This window comes from Calidris pugnax, unplaced genomic scaffold (genome assembly GCF_001431845.1).
Source record: "Calidris pugnax isolate Ruff unplaced genomic scaffold, ASM143184v1 scaffold141, whole genome shotgun sequence".
In the NCBI taxonomy this organism is placed as follows: Eukaryota; Metazoa; Chordata; class Aves; order Charadriiformes; family Scolopacidae; genus Calidris; species Calidris pugnax.
This window is the reverse complement of record NW_015090902.1, coordinates 4,319,987-4,343,940: the sequence shown is the minus strand read 5'-3', so window position 1 is coordinate 4,343,940 and position 23,954 is coordinate 4,319,987. Positions and strand designations below refer to the sequence as shown.

Below are 23,954 nucleotides of genomic sequence, written 5' to 3'. Positions count from 1 at the left end.
CTCTGCCCTTCCTGAAAAACAGGGAAAAGGTTCTCAGTGAAACCTTCTCAAAGGACCTTGTTGAAGGTATGAAGAGTAATATTAAGATCTAAAGGGATCATCAGCAAAATTGGATACAGGGAAAATGAAGGAAAACAGCAGAACTGATCTGCCTCTGTCAGATATGTCACCAGGTGACTAAAGGCAATTAGCTGCAAGGAGGTATTGAGGTGAACAGAGGAAGAATAGGTTACTCATACATAGGAGGAGCGGTGATGGTGGCTCAGGCAGGTTTTGAAAATAACAGACAATAGCAGGGAGCAAAATCACCCGGCATGCTGGGAGGAACTTAAGTAGAAAGCTACCTGCAGTAACAGAATAAAAGTAACAAATGTTTTTTAGTGACTGTCGAGGACACAGCCACTGGACACGGTTTTAAAGAGCAGTTTTATGGCATACTAAATGACATTGAATTCAGGAAATAATAGAAGGTCTAGCCAGTTTGGCATTTATGTAAGAGTACTGAAAGGAAGAGTCATGCTGACTACTGTAAGATAAAGAAAAAAAAAATAAATTAGTTACAGCTATTTCTTATTACAACAGACTGTGAATGTAATCAGGAAAGACCAACTTTTAATTTTCTTAGAAGTGCGAAGATTTACAATGTTACTAAGTGTATTTCATCTGAATTTGGCTTGCTAAATCCCCAGCTAGCGCTTCTCGTCTGGCATCCAGCACAGTGTTTTCTGGGTTTCGGCTTTGCACTGGCCAAGAGCAGAGAGCTGTTCCGCACACGCTGCTGGAGCTGGGGTCTAACGAGGCATTTCCACTGCAAGGTTTCTACTGCAATAATTGTCCTTATACACAGATGTGCAATAATATGCTTCAGCTAAGAGTCTAAGCTTAAAAAGATGAAAGCAACACAGCTAAAAGGCTCATAAACCAAGGAGATTATATTTTTTTTGTCTGAATAATTTTGGTGCATTTGGTGAATTTTAATGCTTATGGAAATGAAAGATTTTATTGGAGGCAAAGCAAGTGTAGGCAGTAACCATAGTGACTTCTACACATATCAGCTTTGCCAGCGTGCTTCAGTTCTAGTCCGCAAAATCCTACTTATCAAACATTTGTAGGTTCTTATTGGGTGATCATGGTGAAGGGTTGATGCAGGGGGTTACTGTCCTTTCATAAAAGATGAGACTCACGGGAAAAGAACAGTCTTTTGCCACGTTTCTCACTGAGGTCAAATCTAAATTATGAAAGCATCGAAGGTTGCCACTATGAATATTAATGTTATTGCTGATGCTTTTCCTTTGTGCGCTGGTAAGGTTAAATAACCTATCTGTGATACCTGCGTTTTTGCCGTATCATTCTGTGGCCCTCGGCCACACTTAAAGAGGAGCCAGTTGACAGATGTACTGTAATAGGCTTTTCTGAGCTATTGCTAGAGGATTTTACTTCTTCTTTACCACTGTTAATAGCTAGTCTTGCACACATTGTCTTTATGCAAGAAACGTGAAACTTAATAGAAATAAACTACAGAAAGAATATTTCACTATTTTGTTTGCTATGTCAGAAAGAACTTCACTATTTTTAGTAGTCACGCTAAACAGTCTTTTCACTGCATGTTTTAACTGCCACAGTTTATGCTAGAAACCTCTGGATTTATTCTAGCTAAAAAGAAATGAATTAAAAGTTATAGTACGTGTCAGCTTGGGAACTTTCTTTTTGGGATGGGGGCAAGGTTCTCTGAAATGAAAATGTAGGCTGATAGAGGAGGTAGAAGATCTAACTGCTATTATATGAAATTATTGTATATTTGAGTATTGAATATTGCAATTTGAGTATTATATATAGTTTCATGAAAATATTCTTTAGTTACAAAAAGTGCAGTTTCTGTCTCCCATGTTGTGAATATTTTGTTCTCCAAAAACGGAAACATTGAATAGGATTCAGTTATTTTCTATAATAAAAGGCAGTCGCTGATAAAATAGGCCTTGTAAAGATTGTGATAAGTCAACATATATTATTATTTTGATGTGTGTAAATACATGCAACTGTTTACCTTTATTATTTGTTATCATGTAAGATTGAAGAGAATTTGCATAAAAATGTGTTTTTAATGCATGTTGTGGCATCCAGTGTACCACATTTCCTCCCATTACCACTGTACCATGCTTTAATATCTAGCTCAGATTTGGCACTACAAAGAAGTCATCTAAGTACTATAGGTTTTTCCACCTTTGAAAAACTCGCTGATGGTATGCTGATAGTGTAGAGTTTGTCTTTTCAAATTTATAGTGGACAAAAGCAGTATATTGTCAAGCTGTTGCACATATTCAGTATGAAGTAGGGTCTCAGAAAAAAAGCCTTTCAAGAGGGCTTTGTAAAGCAGATAGTAAGAAGCAGTTCTTGCTTTGAAGACCTCTCAATTTATATAAACAAAACAAAAAGTCTTTGCTTTTCTGATTCTATTTCAAATGAATGTGCCAAGCCATGGGTGTCTCTCTGAACTCAGTTTTCTTGGGATTTGTTATTCCGAGATGCTCAAAAACAGCAATGAAAAATACTGAGCCCTATATTTTTTCATCCATAAGAGCTAAATCATTCCATCTCACTTAACTAATGTATTGATTGACTTTATCGAGTCCATAATAGTTCTGAGTTTATGAGCTGTGATGCCTGGAAATGGATTAGTGCCAGTGCCTATGATGAGATATGGCCAGAAGACAACTGTTTTGTCTCATGGCAACATTTGAGGTTACAGAACCTGACTTTGTTTCACCTTCAGAACAAAGTTTGTCATCTTGGATTGCTGTGTATCAGACAGAACAAGGACCTGAGCATGATGTCAAACCCCACAACATGTTTCGACTTGAAAATGTCCAAAATCCAGAACCCCAGCTGATGCAGTGCAGGACACATTTTGTATTGGGCTGACATAGTAGTTGCATTTGCATACTGGAGGTAAAAGCCATAGATATGTGAAGCAGAATTCTGTTTACACGCTGAACAATCAACATTACATTCTTTTTATTTACAGTGCTTTGTGCAATTTACGCACACAGCAAGCATTTACGCCATGCATTTAAGACCTAAAACCTCAAACCAAGGCATTCCAGTCTATGCCATTGCTATCCTCACATTTCATTATTGTCATTCATGGTCACTGAAGTCAAATGTAAAGATGGAGGTTCTAGCTTCAGAGAAAATGAATGTTTTCCTCCCTTACACACAGTTGACGCAAGCGTGTCATAAGCCCGTAGCCATGTCCCAGTGTTTTTCTCTGAAATGCTGCTGCTGATCACATTTACAAACTGTCAGTCCAATTGTACTAATTGAAAATGTGCTAGATTCTTCAGCTTGTCAAAGGAGAACAGGTTTTTTTATGTTAGATTTAGCCAGAACCTGATCATCCTTTGGTCATCTTCAGGCCTTCCTCTTCGTTATATTTCTTTCATAGTTTCTAGAATGATTTCTTTGAGCAGCATCTTCAGTTTTCTCATAAAGTCTACCAGTCATTTTTCAAAGACACCAGGAATGTGTAAAATCCAAAACTAGATAGGAAAAGATTGTATGATGTCACTTTTACTTCTATTTGAATTTAGAAAATTGGGAAGGAGAAGGGGAAGTCAAGGCAAGGGGCACAGGATTGTGCGGGAGAGACCTGTGCTTGTCACGGGACATCGATCAGAAAACTAAAAGACAGAAAGATAAAAGCCCGTCATGCAAGTGACTGGTAACTATTTTTACTCAAAACAAGAAAGGCTCAGAAAGTCTAAGCTGACATTCTCACCCCAGTGGTTTATGAGGCAGTGCTACCTGAGAAAAATATTTGCAGATCTGGTAGAAATAATGGCCCTGTTAAAAAGTTTGCTAAAATTTAACAGTGCAAAGTTGAGACACTTCTTAACTGCTGTAAGCTTACACATCTCCACAGGGAGAGCAGGTATTTAGTGTTTGTTTTTCTTTTCCAATAATCATTTTGAGATACCAAGTTCTTGGGTACATTCTGAAACTGCTACTACAAAGAAAAGCCTGGAAGCTCTGAAAAGGAAGAAGGAAAGACTATTAAGAGCCTCTAAATTAAGCCTTATGGAGATGTTGGTAAGAAGAAAATAGTGAAGTTTTTGAAGCAATCTCATTGTCTTTAAAAGAAGGCATTAATGGTATTTTTTTTCTGTGTTGTTGTTGGTATGTGGTCTTTCAGGATTGTCTTTCTCTTTGTTGTTATTATTGTCATTCTTCAACACTTTCATTGAAGAATAGCCAGAAGTTTTTGCACTGTTGCCTCCAAATGAGCGAGGAATTGTTCACAAAACTGTCCTGCTCACAGATGCATCTTCCACCTTGGTAATATCAGAATATAAAGAATTTCTGACATTCTAACCTACAAGAACCCTCTTTTTTCACATCACAGGTTTATGACCATACCATAGCTTTACTGGTCAATGTTAGGAACATTTTATAGCTTCAATCTTCAGTGAAGAAAACTATCTCCATAAATCACTTGTCTGCCAATGGGAATGTTTTGTCACAATAGCTATACTTCGTAGAGAATCCTGATCAGAAATGCTCTAAGAATTAGATTTATAGGCTACCAGGGTGAAGCCTGCCAACCTTCTGATCTTTGGCTCTTTCTACCAGTCATCCTACAATATCAAGGTCTATGGTAGAAGAGAATATTTGGGTACTGCTTATATTAAACAGTATTTTGCACAAACTTTTGAGTCATAAATGTTTCAACACAGCTCCCTTTCAAAGCAGTGGAAAGTTCCACTGAAAAGAGAATGACAATAAAATGCAGAATTTCAAAAGCAGAGTGACATCAGATGGAACTTCTTATCCATTTCTTCCAATCTCTCAAAAAATGGTGATTTATTTGGGAGGATCACTCGATGCAAACCATGGTCATCCCCTATCAATCAACAATTGGGCTAACCAGGCTTTGAAAAACAGAGCAAAGCTTCCCTTAAAAATTTTAAACATTTCTGCTCTCAATTATTTTAATATTGATATGGAAATGAAAATTATGTGTTTTCCCATCAGAACATGTCACTTTTTATTTGGTGGATTTTTTTTTTACACCTGTATTCCTAATGGAGTGTGAAATTAAAATGAGCATCCGTATTTTATTTGGGATACCAGTATTGCAGCTGGTGGTAAAGAAATGAGTTTATGAACAGGAATTTTTCCTGATTGTTTTAGCCATTAAGTAATAATTCATGGTGATTATTATTCATAAGAATATATTCAGGTATGATATTGGCAATAGATATTTCTAGCTTTTCGTTGGGTAATAGGATTTTGTTAAGTAATTAAAAACTGCAGATTATTCTTCGTCATCATTATTATATTATGACAAATTACATTTGGCCTTATGAGGCTGAAATCCCCCCTTGGAGTTTTCCCTGGTCTTGTTGAAAAGCAATAGTGATGAGTCTCAGGGGGATTTAATCTTTGCCTCAGTACAGCAACGTGATGCATCTTGTAGTAATGTCTGTGCAATATGTCCTATCAATTAAGTTCAGCTCCTCGAGAGATTTTAGACACAAGTAGACCTGGCTAAGAGAAGCAGTTCCTTACGTCTCTAAAGAGATTATCTACTAAAATATCAGTAGGTGTTTTAGAGCATCTTTCTGTCTCCGACCTTTTAAATGTAGTTTCAATAATCCACTTGTGTTTTTTGACTTAGGTTTCAATTCTAATTAGTGGAACATCTAGACATTTTAAAGAAGATCCAGTCTGCCGTCTCTGCCCAGGAAGGTGCTGGTTTATAGACTGGCCCTAATGCCTGGAGAGATTGTTTCCAAGTATGCTAGAAAGAATAAGCCCTGTAAAATGAAGACTAATAGGAATTGCAAAGGTGGTCTAAGGATATTTGCGCTTATTTGTTAGGATATCAGGGTTTTCGTATGATCTCAAATGTAAAGCAAAGACATTAAGAGGGGTAGAATATTCTGTTGCGTTGTCTGCATTTTTGTCGGGTGTCCACAGTTTGCTTGCTTACTGTGAGATGTTGCGGCTCATGACGGTCTCCCCGGGACCAAATACAACAGCTTTCTTTTACTGGAGTGACTCATCCTTTCAGTATAATCCTTCAGGCCATTCCTGAGACAGTAATGTGTTCGGGGTATTTTCTTACAGTATGGCCCTACACAAGTGGGAACTGTTTGGGAATGATGGTCAATCCCCTTTAGCACTATCTCTCATAAAGCCTGGGGGCTTTTAGGCAAAGATAAGAACTATCAGGGCATCTTCCACTGGACCATGTTTAATATCCACCTCTGCATGGGAAAGCTGTGCTCTAGGCTCAGCCCTGTGTGCTTGGTGAGCTCAAAACTGGGTTAAGGAAGAGTGGTGACATTCTTTGGCTCAGATGCTTAAAAAGATATTGTTTTAAGAAACTGCACGCTTTCCTACTATGTCCTGGAACAGCCTTAAAAGTCTTTGTACATTACCAAGAAAATCTGACATTTGGCGTTTCCCAAGGCAGGACTGAATTTGATGGAGCAGTGATGAATATTCTTTTTAGCTGTTTCCTGCCTATTTTTTTCCTCATTCCCATTTCATCATCTTTTATCTAGCCAAGAGAGAAACTTCTGGACCATCAATCTCAGTTACACTCACACGCACTTCCACTTTCTAACTGTTTCTTGTGTTATCTTTATCTTTTGTCATGGAAACACATGGAAAATATTTATGCCATCTGGACAGACAGAGTATATGCTTTTCTACTTCCACCTAGTACTGAAATGAAGGGGTTATGATCCCCAGAGTCAAAGCTATGCTTATGTCTTTGCCTAGACAGCATATCTAGGGAGATCAGCTAGTGCTATCTCGAAGAGAAGCAGAGGAGGGAGGGAGGGAGAAGAAAAGCACCTGCTCATGTCTAAAGGGCTATTCAGTGCTCTGAAATGGTTTTCTCCATTGTTTTCAATCTCTGAGGAAGGAGTTCTCCTATTTAGGGTGCTTTTAGAAAACCTGTTGGCTTTTCTGCTTTGACAGCATAGCTGCGTCTTGTAGCCATGGGTGCTGCGCTCAAATTTTGCTTTCACCCACCTAGATGTGATGTGAGTCACTGCGGTAGTAGTTAATTCTAAGAGAGGAGCTTGTATTATTAACCTTTTCACCATTTGCCTTTGGGACCCCTCTATGTGTAATGCAGCAATTTAGTAAAGGGTGGTCCCTGCCCCAGAGAGACTGTGAAGTGAATGCAACATACAGGGGAGAACTTTGTAGAGTAGGGTTGGTGGTTGGACTTGATGATCCCAAGGGTCTTTTCCAACCTAAGTGCTTCTATGATTCTATAACAAGGAATGTCTACAACAGGGGGGATGGATTTTGAGAAGTGGACTCTGTTGTGATGGAACTACATCAGTGCAAAAGTATATAAAATCCTCTAGTTTTTTGTGCTTTAAAACTTTAAAGTTTTCTACCCTAGAACCAGAGCTTGGGTGGTGTTCTGGTGAACATTGTCCAAACACTGATGTGGGTGGATCCTAACGTTACACCTTTCTGTCTGTCTATTAAGAAGTTCTTTAGATGCAGCTCAGTCTGTTCAAAGCAGGACTGTGTAAGCCAAGTTCTGTGGAGATCCTGTTGAAAAATGCCCTTGGGTCATATTATTTTTTTTTAACTTGGGGACCTTCTTTTGAAGTTCTTACCAACTTCTGCCAGGAGGAATATTAAATACAAAGTTCTTAAGCGATTTGCTTTAGCCTCTAGGCACAACCGAGTCCCCTGGGGAAAGGGCGGGGAGGCAACGAGCGCTCAATCACCTTTAACTCCCCTCAAATCTCTATGTGTTAAAGCAGGCAGATGGAAACTAATTTCAGCTAACTGTGAGCATCATAACATTTCCCAAATATGTATATTTAATGGAATGTTTTTTCTTAAGAAAACACTGATCTGAGAAATGAAATCCATGCAGCTAGAGCATGAAGCAAACCACTCTAGCAGACTGGATTTCAAACAGTCTAAGGATATTTTGTTACAGAGTTCATATTCCAAGCTACTGTGACAAGCAGTTGCTAATTCTAAAAATATTCAGTAAGAGTGGGCTAATTTGTGCATCATTGAAGCACTGGTCTTTTTTGCTGTCGATGTATATTTTGCATTTGCAAGAAAAGAGGATATAGAGTCTTTATTACTTGCTAAAAAGAAACTGACAGCTACACTTCTTAACTGAGAGTGATTTTGTTCATACCTACCAGTATCCTTGAGAGTGCAGGAAGCATTTAAAAAGGTGCCACTGCTATGTGGATATGTTTTATTTGCCTTTACTATCTATCTAGGATTTTTTTTCCCTTTCCAATTTTCGGTTTCTATTTTTTTTTTTTTAAATGAGCTCCACCAGACAGGTTTAATGCTTCTCTTCATTTTCAGCCTTTTAGATGATTATGCAGGATTCATGCTATCACATCAGCAGAAGCTGCTGTAGATTGATGGGACCCCATCAACCACCCTGCCCACTCAATATTATAAAGATTTGTGTCGTCAGTGGTCATGACGTTTAGTAGGAAGTTGCCCATTTATGGATACTAGAGCAAATGATATCATCACAATAGGTGGCTCCTGTCTAAATAGGATCATTTGTGAAATGAGATTACAGGCATTTATCTGGGAAACAGGAGACAGAGGCACCTGCTTTATGTAATTGATATCCTGGGGAATTATTGTGTACAATAATCAAGAAAAATCTTCATTTCTAATTCTATTATGTGGGAAAAAAAAAAGCTCTTTTTTCTGCCTGCATGAAACAAACCCCACTTCCACATGGAATAAGCTCCAGACCATGTTTTCTATTATGCTTGAATATATGGGACATGCATTGCAATCCTATGCTTGCCACACTGCTGCAGTATACTTGTTTTGCAGAGCTCTGTAGCAGGCTAGTCAAAGCTGTGACTAACCAGACCCTTGGATACATACTCTAATCTCTGGCCTTTATTTTTACAATGAATTTGATCTGTTCATTGATGGTATATTTTTTCTGATTTGTGAGAAGCTTCATGCTCTGTGTTTGGATGCTGACTGCAATACAGCAATAGTCTTTGATACGGTAAGTCTAAGATGACTCATTTCTTACTCTTGTGCCTTCAATTTATACTTTCTACAACACCATCTCATCAGGTAGAAAATTATGTGTTAATTAAGGATGAAGTAGTTAATTTTCAACAGATGCTCTTCCCTTCCCTCCCCCCAGTACTTTGCACCATGTTTTTTCTTCCTCCTCATGAAAGCAATAGGTTTGAACTGTCTTTAAGTAAAATGCTTTTGCTTTGTTATTTTTAATAATATTGCCAACATTTTGTCCTATTACTTAATTTCAGCAATAGAAAAGAAAATGGATCACACACACAGATTTGGAACTTAACATGTGATGCTAGAATACGATAAGTTCAGTTCAGTATTAACCTTTATTACAACAAACATAATTGGAAAGGCAAGAATCTTTTCAGGGATTTATACTTCAGATAAAGCAGGCGGTTTCAGTTTTCATTTGAGTATTAATACAGTCAGATACATCCAGTTACATGAGCCTTTATTTTACGTGAAAGCAGTGGAGAGAAAATGCCTTACAAAAAGACAGTTTTCTTTGTAATGCAGCGTGCAGAAGAAGATTCAGTAGTACCCCTTATTGAGTGCACTACAGGAGATAAGAGCAAAAAAACCCCACATAATTTGCTGCACAGTGCTAGGAGCCTTTGCATTATAGACATGTTGCTAGCAAAAATGCTGTTGAACAGATATATTCCTTCAAGAGCTTTAAAAAAGTGCTGCAACCATACACATAGCTGTCTGAAAGGCTGGATGCTAACATGAATTGTACAGTAAGGGTTAAGATTTGAGATAAGAATTTTTTAGAGAAACCTACCTTCAAGCAGAGGTCTGGAGGATCACTGGGTTACTGGGTCTCCTTTAGTAAGATTCATTCAATCCTGCTTTTACAATTGGCAACTTTGCAGCAAGTGAATAGCGTTCACATTGCTTGAAATGTTTGGATATGGGAAGTATTCTCTGTATGTAGGGTTTTTTTTTTCCCCTCCCATGTCTTCAACTTTTCAACAGTAGACTTTTGTGGCTTTTTTTTTCCCCCGTGAGTATTAGTCCTTCTAGTTTTGGATATGCCTATCAAAAAAATCAATAAATTTGTATTTGGCAGAATAGGTTTCTGATATTCAAGTGAAATAGCTCACTCTTAAAAAGCTTATATAGGAAAAAAGCCCAAAAGGAAAAAAAGTGAGGTCTGTATGAAATAAGAACAAAGCTAGAGGCTGGCTGTCATCAATTCACAAGTTGTAATTACTGTTGCTTTTCCCCCTCTGTGGAGAAGTTTGAAGGTTTGATTTCTGTAGTACCAATGTGATTATTCTACAGGCATGCATTAATATCAGCTCTAGCATTTGCTCATAATTAGTCCATGGATCCATATCTGTCATGCTTCCCTGTCATTTGAGACAGCCCACATCCTTTTTATTTAGCAACAAGTGATCGACATGATCATGTAGAGCCCAGTGCAGTGCATTTTAAAATGTATCTTCTGAAATGTGAAAACAGTTAAACGATATTTACGAAGTGTTTAAAATCTGTGTGTTTAGCAAAGTTGGTGAATACTCACATCCTTTTTTGAATGAAACAGGGTATTTTATAATGCTAGAAGGCAGGTGAAGGTACTTCAGCACATGAGCATATTAAACAGCAGCACTCTGCCTGACATTATCCTTTGCTTTTGCTAAAACCCCACAGAATAAAGTCTATTTTGTTCTAATAATTGCACAATTAGATCTACTTAATATGTTTCATGGAAGTTATTTCACTATAAACGTCTCTTAAAGTGATCTAGAAAAATGAAGACATTCCCACAGATTTCATTTATGCACGTTAAGCAAAAGCGGAAGGAAAGTGGCATATACTGAATGTAGAAGCCAAATTACATGCTCTGTAATTCAGGGATACAACTGTTATGTAGCTTAGCTGATCAAATTTCAAATATCGAGTGGTTTGCAGGGTGCATCTTTTAGAGAATAAGCATAAAGAAATGATTGTGTAGTCACTGCTTTTTGTAGTCCACCCTACAAATTGGAATTTATTTTGCATTAATAATTTTCTACCAGTTTTGCATCTCTCTTATAATTTCCCACTGAAGGAAAGCAGATTTGACCACAGCTTTTCAGAAATAATAAAATAATTGAAAATTAATAGGAAATATAATCAACGTAATTGGAGTAATAGGCATGCTGAAGGGCATATAAATAAAATCATTCCATCCAGTATGTTTAAAACAGTATGTACAGTTCTCAAATGAATTTAACAAACATAAAGAAGGAATAACCATAGCACAGTGCATACAATGTTCCACTTTTGCTCTTTCTAATAAGTTTTTAAATTATATATCCAGGAGTCATACAACTCTGTAACATAGATTACGTCATATTAGTTATGCTCCATAATTTTTCCTTATTATTTTTTGCATTGTATTATTGCCAATATTTTGGAAATCTCAGACATATTTTTCTGAAAACTTTTTGATCTATATGCTTGGAATTTTTATTCTTAGATAGTTAATTGTATGCTCTTAGCTTTCTCATTGCAGTAAGTTTAGATAGCTAATCCTTTGGTTTATTTTTGAGGAGAAAGCCTTGAATTTGCGCTGGAGTACATCAGGGAAAATCACAAATAACTGGACTTCTGTACATTCAAGTTTCATGAGTGTAGTGTAAGTGAGACCAGATAGATGTCTCTGATGTGACTATAAAGGGAGTGAAGTGTGCACACAAAGGAAAGAATACGGGATCCACATTGCCATGTTTCCTAACTGCTCTCAAAAAGAAAATCCTAATAAATTATTCTAGAGTAGTAAGGAAAATGAGCTGGTTTTTTACACTCATTTTAAAAGGAAGTTCTGTTCACTGATAAGAGTTCAGTATAGCACAGGGTCTCTGAATGCCAGCTTCATTTTCTTTGAATACCACAGGCAATACATTTTTTCTTTTTATAGATACTTCAAAAATGCTGCCCAAGGTCAGTGCAAAGGGCTGGAGTACGTATGAAAGCTCACAGCCCTGGCTGGAGACCCCATGGCTGAATCAAATTGAATCGCTTTTAGTTTCTCATTGTGTGATATAAAATATTCATACCTGCAACAATGAAAGATTTGCATGGATTGGTCCAATATGAATTATATCTGTCATATAATTTAATTGTCTTTGCCAGACACACTTACAAAATTGATGTTAAAGCCTGAAAATCATACAGGACAGTGTGAATGCCAGCAAAGCACACAGAAAGCAGCAAAGTAGTTCTGCTTAGCAAGCTATTAATTCCTCTTAGCAGCACGTTACCAAGGTACAAATGGGGTAACAAGTCTGTTACTGTCAGATAACCCGCACAGTGGAGCATTTGGTGATATATAGAGGAAACCACATAGTAGTTCATAGATTTCTGTTACTGAAGGAAAGCAAAACTGCATCATAGTCACCGTTAACATCTTAAAAGAAGGAGTGTGCAATTAATAAATGTTACTGCAGCGATTGTGCTAGCAATAATTACTTGCAGTATCAAAGTCAAAGATTTAAAGGTGACTGTTACCCATCAAAAGAAAGCGAGAAAGAGATCCAAAGCAGAGAATCTCTTAAGGATCATTGGTGTCCTTGCAATTTCTGAGAAAGACGTTCTTTGCTTTCAGGTTCAAGTTTTAACCGATCTGTACAGTAATATGTTGTGAAAACAGTCATGTGTTTTCTATCCTCCCAGTTCTTACCACTCTTTCTGTCTTTTGATGCGAGAGCAGTAACATCCTTTATAAATTTCAGTTCATTTTCTAGGTGACCTGCCATCATCAAATCCTTGGTATCTAGGGCTTGAACACGCTTCTGCTGAAGCTGATCGCAAAACACTTACTGGCTTAACTGGGATCATGATAAGGGCAACCCACCATTTAATAATCCAGGCCAGAAAATATCAGGCGGCTTTTTCACTTGTCAGATCCAGGTACCGTTCCCGCGGGCGAGAAATCTCACAACAGCTCACGAAGAGGAAGAGCTCTTCCAGACCTCATGTGCTTTACCCGCCGAGAGAGGAGGGGCGAGGGCAGGCCAGCACCTCCAGATAGATGTTCCTGTAGCAGAGAGCAGCCGACGGGGTGGCTGGTGAGCGTCTGGCTTCAGGGACCAGCGTGCAGGGCTCCCCGAGGCTGCGCAGCTGGGGAGCAGCGTGTGCCTCTCTGTAGCACCGTGTCCCTGCTGCCAGGACCCCGGTGGAGTCCAGCCCTTTGAATGCTGAGGATCAAAAAGGAAAACAGGTGTTGGTGATTAACGACGTTAACTCAGCACACAGCCACTGTAACTCCCTCGCTGTGGCTTCTCCTCTGCCTGATGACAAGGAAACCCGAACGGAGGTAGTTCATCCCCTACAGAGATTTTGCTGCAGGGCTGGAGGGTGCAGCGAGCTCGGCATCGCTTTGAGGAGTGGGCCCAGTTCAGGTCTGCTTGTTTTTGAGGGAATCAGGCTTTTCATGGTAGGTGCTTGTTCTTAGAAAGTCCTTCTTTGTGCTGGCTCTCTCCTTATAGAGAGAAGGCCTGGGTTAAACACCCCCCAGCCTCACATCCCTCACCGTTCACATCAGCTGCATGGATAAGAGAGGGCACAGAATTTGGGGGCTGTTCTGTACATTTCTCCAGAGGTGATTTTTTAATCCCAGCTTTCTTCATGAATTTTCAGTGTTACAGATTTTATCAGTATCTCTTTAAGTGGGGCATTGTCATTGCAAAAATCATTCTCGCATCTGTTTTATTTTCCTTCCCCCTGCCCAACTGCTGGTAGAAGTAATAGGCAAGAACTAAGAGAAATTAAAGGCATATTTTTTCTGTTCACTCGGTGTGTTTGACAGCGTTTTGTATCTATTCAGCCTCACTGTTTTCTCAGTGCAATCATTTGGCTTCTTCCCATTTGTGCAGCTGAAAGGAGAAAACATCTTAAACCAAGAGGAATAATACTGTAATGTCATAAAGATTGGAAGGCTAAGTAGCTGAATCTCCTAGGGACTCTTGATTTTATTGATTATATGGAGTCAATGGTATTTTTCTTATAAATATGTAGTCTGTATACATCTTGATAGACTTAGTAAAAACTTAAATTATACCGTATAATTAGACAATTAATTTGCGCTATTGCTCTGAACTGCCTTCTAAGCATTTATCTCCCCCATACTTTAACTGAAGTTGTGGCACTGTTTCATTATTCCTTTAGCAGATCCATCTGCAGAGGTTTACATCCTGCCCACAGACACTTGTTCTTTCCCTCTGCCTGCCTGAAGTGCACCCAGTTGTGCTGACTTGGCTCTTTTGGTGGCCACGCTCCAAGCCACAGCTTTGACGAGACTGGCTTTTTCAAAAACACGCAGAGACAAGCTGAACGGGCCCTTTTTGTATTATTATTCTTTTCTTTCTCTGTGTGCGTGTGTAGTTCCATTTTCTCTGAATGTATCGTTTCACAGTCCAACTTAAAAGCACACCAGGTAAGGTGTTCATTAGCACAACTTGGGGCTTTTGAGGTTGATAGAGGAAAAGACGTGGAACTCAGAGCAAAACTAACTTCCAGTAAGAGCCACTTGCAACAGATCTACAGCCAAAGAAATATTAACAAGCTTGATAAGTGTAGCTGATTTAAATGTTGGATTCCTAAAATAGATCAAATTATTAACAAATTAATAACCTCTTGTGAGGGGGAAGTATCTGCAAGATTTTTGCAACCAATTTTGAATCACTGTTTCTCGTCAATATTACTGCAGAACAGGATGGCTCAGGTACCAGTGTAATTTCCACTCTGGCAGCACCTATAAAGCAAATGAAGGATGAGGACTTCGTGGAACTAAGCGCTGTCTGAGTAAGGCCTTGTTTTTATACCAGGATGCAAAGGTGAACCCCTGTCCTTTGCGTCCACAGTGCAGCTGTCGAAATTGATTAGCCACGATGATGAAACAGATGAAATCCAAATTTGGGATGGTGAGCTAACAATCCCAGTAAACGTACCTAATTATTTTTATTATTTTTTTTTATGTAATAAGTGGTAGAGCAGTTGTATGGCTTAGGACACTTTTTCAGCAATAGGATGTAGTAGCATTGTGCAGTCTTGTGGGTGTTCTTCAGGCTTCCTCCACGGGAAGGCAGTTCCATGGCCGTGCTCTAAAATCCTATAGATTTTGGTGCAGTTCAGACCTTTGTGGAGCTTCATGGAAAACAATTTGCACAGTTCTTGCTATCCAGTCAGTATTAGCACTGTGTCTTAGAATGCAGCATTGCCTTATAAAGCAAGCAGTAGTAGTGACAGTTTGGGTACGCTCTAGATGAAAATGAGTATGAGCTTTCCCTTGGTTTTAGTGGGCTCTCGGATAAGGCCCTGTGGGAAAAGGGAAATGCTTTCTAACATAGGAAACTCCCTTTTTCCGGGACTGTGCACGTCATCCCAGCCTTTTGTGTTTGGTCTCCCTTGAAGCTAGTTGTAGTACTACTTTGATGGGTCCCTCATGTGCGTGCGGTGAGTGCCTACTTCTTATCATTCTCGTGATATTCCCAGATAGGACAAAGCTGTCTAGGCACTAACTGCTTTGTGTTAAACCCCTCAGAGTCTGATCTGAGCACGGAAGTTTATGGATACATCTGTGCTTCAGTAAGCAAAACCAGATACATATTTATAATAATATGATTTTGAGATTCATTTCTGATTTCTCCTGTTCTCCTAGGATCTCATGTCTCTTGTACCTGGTTTCATGTAGGAATGCTGTTACGTGTGAGCAGAGGCAGGCACTTGTATGCGCACGCACACACACACTGTTGAGCTAGAGAGGCAGAAAGAGCAGTGTGTGTCTCCTCTGAGATACTGCCAGATAGCACGGGCCACAAAAGCCGGGGAGGAAGCTAAAAACCGCTCCCTGCCTTCCCTCATCGCCCCGCTCTGTGGCCACACACACAGTGTTCAGCAAAGTGTGTCCAAGCCTGACAGCGGAGCTCTAGCGATGAGCTTGAATTCTGGTCCTAACTCTTTTAAATGCAGGTCCACAGTTCTCAGATAAGCCCTTTCAGTAATTGTTTACATTTTAAATAACCAAATCAGAAGAGGGTGGGTTTTGGATAAATAATCATCATGCAGTGATGGGATTCTGAAGTGAATAAGACTGTTGATCAGTAAATTTAAAATTTCCACTCTTACTTTATACGCCAATAATTAACAGTCTCCCCCAAACCCTCAGGCAGGTCTGCAATTTAACCAGTTCATAAATACTTTAGTCTTCCCTGTTCCATGCAATGACACTGTTTATTCTGATCTTCACAAGCCAGTCCCCTGTGGGACCAATGCATGATTTTTCAGAAAATTAACAAGAGAGTCCAACTGGCTTCTTGCCAGATTAATCCCTCTGATGCAGGTATTTTTTCTTCACTCCTATGCTCACGCCACGAGCAGCAGATAATAGAATGATAAATTACTGCCTGGATATTTGGGGGAAAAATCTGGGATATATACATTATTCCTGATAAAAAAGGAGCAGGATGAGTTTTTCAGACACCATGGTGGAGGGTGGAAATAGGACTGCTGAAAACATTTTTGGTTGTTAAGAAGTCATGCAGTTTCTTTGCAAGTCATTCCTCTGTAAAGTAGGGGTGATAGTACTTTACCAGGTAGCAAAAGGCTGTCTTCTTTGAGATAAAAGTGCAGGAGTTGCCCACTTGATATATTTGGGAAGCACTACTGACGTAAATTGATAGAAATTACATCTGATGGTGTCCATAAATGTTTCTGTCTGTGCTGAGGAAAGGGAAATTACCCTCACAGAAGGATGGACATTTCCATTGATTCTCTCCTGTCAATTTGCTGGGACTCTGAAGAAGTCCAGTGAAAGAGACTCTGCATGGAAAAATCCGTGAAGGCACCTAGGGAACCTGGCCACTAACGTGCTCGCTTTCAGATCCCTTCTTCAACCATCTTGTCTGTTTCTGTAGATTTAAAACCTAAAATTATAGCAGTAGTCAAGAAAGGGCAAACTTAACAATTTACTAAAGAATGCAGATTTGCATTAGATTCCCAAAACTAAGGTTTTGATATTGAAAATATATGGAAGGCACTGCCACTGATGAGATTTGGTTTAAGACCATCACAAAGAAGTAATTGGAAATGCAACTCTTTAACAATTCTACACTCACTTGAATTTTAGTTTTGAAGTACTAAGAAAACCAGCTAGCCTGAAAGGCGCCAGGTGTGCCCTGCTGCATTGCACATGAGAATGGAAGAGGAGAAGCCATATCCACAAGTAGCACAGACACCTGGAAATCAACTCAGATATTTAAAAATGTATTTCAAAGAAGCATTTCTATAATGTTAATTTAATAGCACAATTTCTATTTTACTGATTTCAGTTCCAAATTCTATTAGCAGTTAGATATCGAGAGATCAACCATTATAATTTTCTTTCTTTAGCACTGCCAGTTTCCTGAATACAATATGAACACTTTTTTCCTGTCCTCCAAGGGTGAAATAATATATTTTTTGCTTTCTAGAATTTTCACTCATGTTAAGTGGTCGTAACAAGTAAGTTTAACTGTCTGTCTTCAAATGGGTTACTTTGGAAATAAAAGAGGTTGCACTTGGATTTCCAAGTAGTGTATCATTAAGAATCCAATTTGGGGTAGTCAGTTGGCTATGAAAAGATGAGATTTCCATGGAATTTCAGGCTGGGGGTCTGCATAGCTCCTGGTCACATGGGTATGGCACCTGCGCCCCTGCTCCAAGGGAATTCAGACAAAGCTGGTGTGCTTGAAATTTCTTCAGACACGTTGAAATCTGTGAACAGATTAAAATAATACTAGATTTTGAATAACAGAGATTCCTCCAAAAAAACATTTTGAAATAATGTTTTCATGCTTAAATTTAAGTGGTCTTATGCATGCAGCTGTGATGTGTCATGAACAGAAAAACAGCAGTTGAGAACAGGATTCCTAGCTACTGTTTCTGACACAGAAGGGAACACTGTGATTACCGTGCTAGCAGCTGTTCTCTTCAAATGAAGGACACCCTTCTAGAGAAGTTGTATAGAATATGAGAGGAATAAAATAAAGATGTGCCCAAGTAAGGGGAAGTAGCGATTTACCAAACCTTGCCTAAACCTACAAAATCAATAGATTCAGGCATCTGACTGAGTATTCTATAGGTTGGTTTCAAAATGATTGTGTGATTTTCATTTCCTTCTTCACAAAAGATAGATCCTTTCAGTAAATACCCCAGTGGGGTATTTACTAGTAGGCAAAACCTGATGTAAGAGTACCCTGATGTCCATCTAGAAGACATAAACATGGTTCTTTTCTGCTCAACACATTACTGCCTACAGCTACAGCCTTGGCCCTTACTGACTTGCGAAAAGCCTCTCTTAAAAATTCTTTTCATGGGGTTAGGGGGTAAACTAAGAAGCCAGGAGAATCTGCTAGCTGTTCTTCATAAATTCAGAACCAGGTTAGATATAATATTAATGAGAATACTAGTGGAATGTTTTAAAATACATGCTCTAAAATTCTCTTGGTTTTCCCCACACATTTTATGCATCAAAAGGCACCTGGACAAATCAGAATTATAACAATCTTGCATTAGCTGGAGACTTTTTCTGGAGACTTTTTTATAGCTTTCTTTTCTCTTTGTAATAACAAGAATAAAACAAAAGTGGTGTTGCACCCGTAATGGCAACATTAAACGAAGAAAAGAGCTTAGTATATAGCAAGAATAAAAGATATTGGACAGATGTATTGTGGTAATAAGATATGAGTAACATATGCTGTTGAGGGAGGAAAAGAAAGTAAGCTCTTTGCCCAAGAAGTAAGCATAAATCTGAATCAAGAGCTAGAAGATCCTTATTTTCAGGAAGATGATATTGATTCATGTAGATTAATAAAATCATGTTTATATATCATCATCTTGTAAAACCTGAGATCTGGTTTGGTGGAGAGGTTAGTGATTTAGCATTTATGTGAAGCAGATTATCTTTTGAATCACTAAGGCATTAGTCTAAATTATTCCAAGTTTACATTGCTGTAACTAAGGCTTAGTCTGGAGTTGATTTGATTTCTCTATGTGTTAGGGTGGGCTAGATGCTTTACTTACACAAAATGGCCTGTTCCCCACCTGCTCTGCTCATAGCGTTCTTCTTTCCCTTGCCACTGGTGTACTACAGGGGTTAACTGTGCCTCTTCCAATACCAAGATTAGTTGTCTAGGCAGAATGTTGGAATCCGTTTCTCTATGCTGCTTCCAAAAGCTTGCTAGATAACCTCGATCAGGGGAAGGGTTTCACTGTTTTCAGTCTGCAGAAATAACAAGGAGCAATGTATTTTCCACAGAGCTACTTAACAATTGTATGAAATATTGTTATAAAAGGCAGACGAGCATTCAGCTGTTAACCTCTTCCGTAGTTCTTAGCTATAATTGCAAGCCTCTACAATTGTGATGTATTTTTGTATTGATGACTTAAAGCAGTGCTTTTTATTTAATTAACAAAATACCTGACGTGGTGCTGTACTTAATTTCTAGACCAATGTATATTTCTAATTTCAGTGCTTGTGGTGGGTTGACCTTGGCCAGCTTCTGGACGCCCCCCCCAACCGCTCTCTCACACTCCCTCTCCTCAGCAGGACAGGGTAGAAAATAAGGTGAAGAAGCTCGTGGGATGAGATGAAGACAGGGACGTCACTGAGCAGTTGCCATCATGGGCAAAACAGACACAACTTGGGAAAAATTAATTTAATTTCTTGCCAATTAAAAATAGGTTTGGATAGTGAAAAACAAAGACAAATAAAAACCAACACCTTCCCCCTGGCCTCCTCCTCCATTCCAGGCTCAGCTTCACTCCTTCTTACCCAACTCCTCTGCCTCCCCCACCCCAGGTGGTGCAGAGGGATGCGGAAGAGGGGGGTTGTGGTCAGTCCATGACACCTCCTTTCTGCTGTTCCTTCCTCCTCACGCGTCTCCCCTGCCTCTGTGGGTCCTTCTGTGGGCTGCGGTCCTTCAGGATAAACTTGCTTCTGCATGGGGTCTTCACAGGCTGCAGCGTGGATGGATCTAGAATCATAGAATAGAATCATAGAATTGTCCAGGCTGGAAGGGACCTCCAAAGGTCATCTAATCCAACCTCCCAACAATCAGCAGGGACACCTCCAACTAGACCAGGTTCCCCAGGGCCTCATCTTGAATATCTCCAGGGATGGGGCCTCAACCACCTCCCTGGGCAACCTGTTGCAGTGCTCCACCACCCTCACAGTAAAGAACTTTCTCCTAATCTCCAATCTAAATCTGCTCCCCTCCAGCTTAAAGCCGTGGTGTCCAGTTCTGGGCTCCCCAGTTCAAGAAGGACAGGGAACTGCTAGAGAGGGTACAGCAGAGGGCTACAAAGATGCTGAGGGGCCTGGAGCATCTCTCCTATGAGGAGAGGCTGAGGGACTTGGGTCTTTTTAGTCTGGAGAAGAGAAGGCTGAGGGGGGATCTGATCAACGCTTATAAATACTGAAAGGGTGGGTGTCAAGAGGATGGGGCCAGTCTTTTTTCAGTGGTGCCTGGGGATAGGACAAGAGGAAATGGGCACAAACTTGAATATAAGAAGTTCCACCTAAACATGAGGAGGAACTTCTTCACTTTGAGGGTGGCAGAGCCCTGGAACAGGCTGCCCAGGGAGGTGGTGGAGTCTCCTTCTCTGGAGACATTCAACACTCACCTGGACACGTTCCTGTGCAACCTGCTCTAGGTGGACCTGCTTTGGCAGGGGGTTGGACTAGATGATCTCCAGAGGTCCCTTCCAACCCCATATCATTCTGTGATTAGGAAAAATTTTTACACTTTTGGAATAGGCTGCCCAGGGAAGTGGTTGAGGCACCATCCCTGGAGGTATTTAAAAGATGGGTAGACACTGTGCTTAGAGACATGGTTTAGTGATGGTTTTTATCAGCCCTGCCCTGTGGTGGGTCGGCTGGAACCAGCTGTGTCCGGCCCAGGGCAGTCCCGGCCTCCCCTCACAGAGGCCGCCCCACAGGCCCCGCTACCAGCACCTGGGCACCCGCACCCTGTACGGGGCTTTTTTCTTTAAAGATGTTTAAAATAAAAGTTCTTAACATATCTGATTATCCCAGCACGGAGCAGCAGTTTTAAAGAGCCTGAGGTAACACGGGTGGTGTGTAGGTAATGATGTGTAGGCAAACCAAACAGAAAATTCAGTAATGTAAGCTTTTTCTGCAGTTGCGTCCTGCTTTTTCCTCGTGAGAGGGAAGGAGTGGAGGGCCGACCTGGATGAAAAATGAAGCCCTGATCTGAAATGTCAAAGCTGTCCTGAATTTCTCCTGTTTAAAACCTAATCTATTTTATTCTGATGTCTACAGAGATTTTGTTGCATGGATTTTTAAAAAAATGTCATAGAAAAATTCCAGGTGGGGAAACCCAGTTTTTAGTGAAGTATTCCAAAATAGCTATATTTTGATAAATTTCATAGTGTTTCAGTTTATAAAAATGCTCTTTTAAGCATTATTCTCCTGTAGGTTTTTTTAGAGAAAAATCCTCAAGTTTGACAGCGTGGATCAACTATTTCCAAAACACTTCAATATGAGATAAAATATATTTGTAGAAGCAATAGCATTCATGCTTTTTCTTTGTGTCCATCTTTGATATGGTCCAGACCACAGGAGGTTGTATGGCACCCAACACAGTGGAAATCAGAGCAGACGGGCAGCAGAGCAGCCCCTGTGGCTCTGGGTCCTCACCTCAGCCCACAAAGAGGGGATGGATGAGAGTCCTTCCTTACTGCTAGAGAGGGGAACAGTCCCAGCTGCTCATGGGGAACATCTTCCAGATTGAGGAGAAATGCCTCACCAGCAGGTAACTAGACTGATTGCTTCCAGGGCCCCACACAGCATCTTGTCCTCCAGGAGCTTCCCTTGGAGGGAGCAGCAGGCATCACATCTCCTCCTTTGCAAGTGGAAGTTTGACCACATCCTCGGATGTGAGGTGCTCTGCAATGTGTTAGTGTAGGTTATCTTCCAGATCCCTTCGACCTCAACTTGATAGCAATGCTGAGTTCCTTCCCCTGCTGCAGAATCACACATAAAAGAGAACAAAATGGTTCGTGTCTTCAAAGAGGTATTACTGCAATGGCAGAACTATGCAGTTGCATGTTTTTCAGATTTCTGCTGGCAGTGACAACTCTGTAAGTCCACAGAAACCATAAGTAGTCTCATGTAGCCCACAGATACATGAGAATGAACGTCGTGCCTATTTAAATTATGATTTCTGTGAAATGAAGCCCAAAGCAAATATCCAAGAAAACTGTATGATTCCAAAGAAAGTTAGACACCAAGGCAAAATGTGATGTGATATTTTGGGACTATACTCACGACAATAATATAGACAACAAATGCAAGTGATATGTATAGACTATAGTCTGTACAGTTTGTTATGCAATTGAACTATCTGAATAGACTTACACAGGACATAATATGGTGTGCTCATCCTTTTTAGTAGAGAGATAGATATGCCTTCTAAAGAAGCCGTCACCATGCTATTCACGGTGATTCATCGTGCTGTGGCACTGAAATGCATAGTGGAGACATGAAATGTTCTGTGCCTGTTTTCAGTTAATGCCTTTCCTTTGTGGGTGTCTTGATTAGTGCTACTAACCAGGTAATCAGCATACAAATTCTACTAAGAAATCTCTGGTTTTGCTGCAGATCTGTCATACAGTTTCAGTGCGATTGACCGCTATTTCTTAGTGCAACTTTTTATCGTATGAGGGTTTTTTATATCTGTTTTCATCAACTGTAAGTCCATTATTTACTACAGTGAAGTGATAATAATGAGGAATACATGAGAAGGAGGTCTGCGCTATGGGGCAACGATGGCAGGAGATCAGCACACTAGCTTTGGAGAGCTTTGGGCCACATGAAAGGAATTTCTGCCTTGAGTAATTCAGCCTGTGGAATAGCAGTACTGATTTAGAGCCAAACACTTATTTATTTACTTATCTTATTAACCAGCTCTGACTTCAGACTTGGTCAAAAGCCTAAAATTGCCATGGATTGCTTCTCATTTATTTGACTTAGTAGTATTCATTTAGCCAGAATGCCACAAAGGAAAGAGGAAAATTTTAAGAAAAGTAACTCCTGAAGGTAGGCTAATAGCTTGTATACAGACAATTAAACTTACAAGGAGATGCACATGGTGCAGACTTACTCTTGCCAAAGTTTCACAAGCAGGCATTTCCAGACTCTGGACAAAAATGTTGCACCACGCTGTGTCAATCTGTCTACGTCTGAGGCTGGCTGTCTCTTGGATGCATGGTTATTCTTTAATATCAGGAGCTTTACTCAGGCAGAATTGCTATGCAACATATTGTGCATCACTGTGCCTTGCTCAAAGTGCTTGGGGCTAAATGCAACTCTGGCATAAAAATTAATGTGTCCCTTTTCTGCTTTATTTTATTTTAATTAAGGAAAGTAATAAAGTTGTTCAAAGCAGCTTGAATTAAGTATACAAAATGCAAAAACCCAAACAAACTCTCTTAAATATGCTCACAATCAATATGTTATATGCCGAAGTGGTAAAATAACTAAAGGAAGAACACTATGTTGTCCAGGATAGATTTAACAACTATATTATAAAGATGTGTATATCTACAAAACCATCTCTCCTTCTAAGTAAGACGTGCTGCCCACAAACTTTAGGAAAGCGCATGAACTTGGGATGCTTATCTGAACTCACTGTGTGAGGTTCTTGATGTCAGTCCGTTGCTGAGAATCTATGTACATACGTATTTGTGTGTATCCATATGTATACATGCATACGTGCATAGATACAGGAACAAACTAATGTGAACCTGTTGCGCACTACAGCAGCCTGCCTCAGTCTTCATCCAAGCACACGTCTGAAGGGGGGAAAGATTATTATCCTTATTTTAAG

At 39.7% G+C, this 23,954-nt stretch overlaps 1 protein-coding gene across 7 annotated transcripts in view; it reads left to right on the top strand.

Annotated features, from left to right (window-relative positions):
• DLGAP2 (discs, large (Drosophila) homolog-associated protein 2) overlaps positions 1-23,954 on the top strand; it is a 409,096-nt gene that overhangs the window by 48,493 nt on the left and 336,649 nt on the right. For 3 of the 7 annotated variants that reach the window (XM_014948950.1, XM_014948949.1, XM_014948947.1), the window contains exon 1: positions 8,855-9,043. The exons of the other annotated variants lie outside the window; for them this stretch is intronic. The gene's annotated coding sequence lies outside the window, so the exon portion shown is untranslated. Of the gene's footprint in view, positions 1-8,854; positions 9,044-23,954 lie in introns of those variants that run through there. 7 annotated transcript variants of the gene reach the window in all.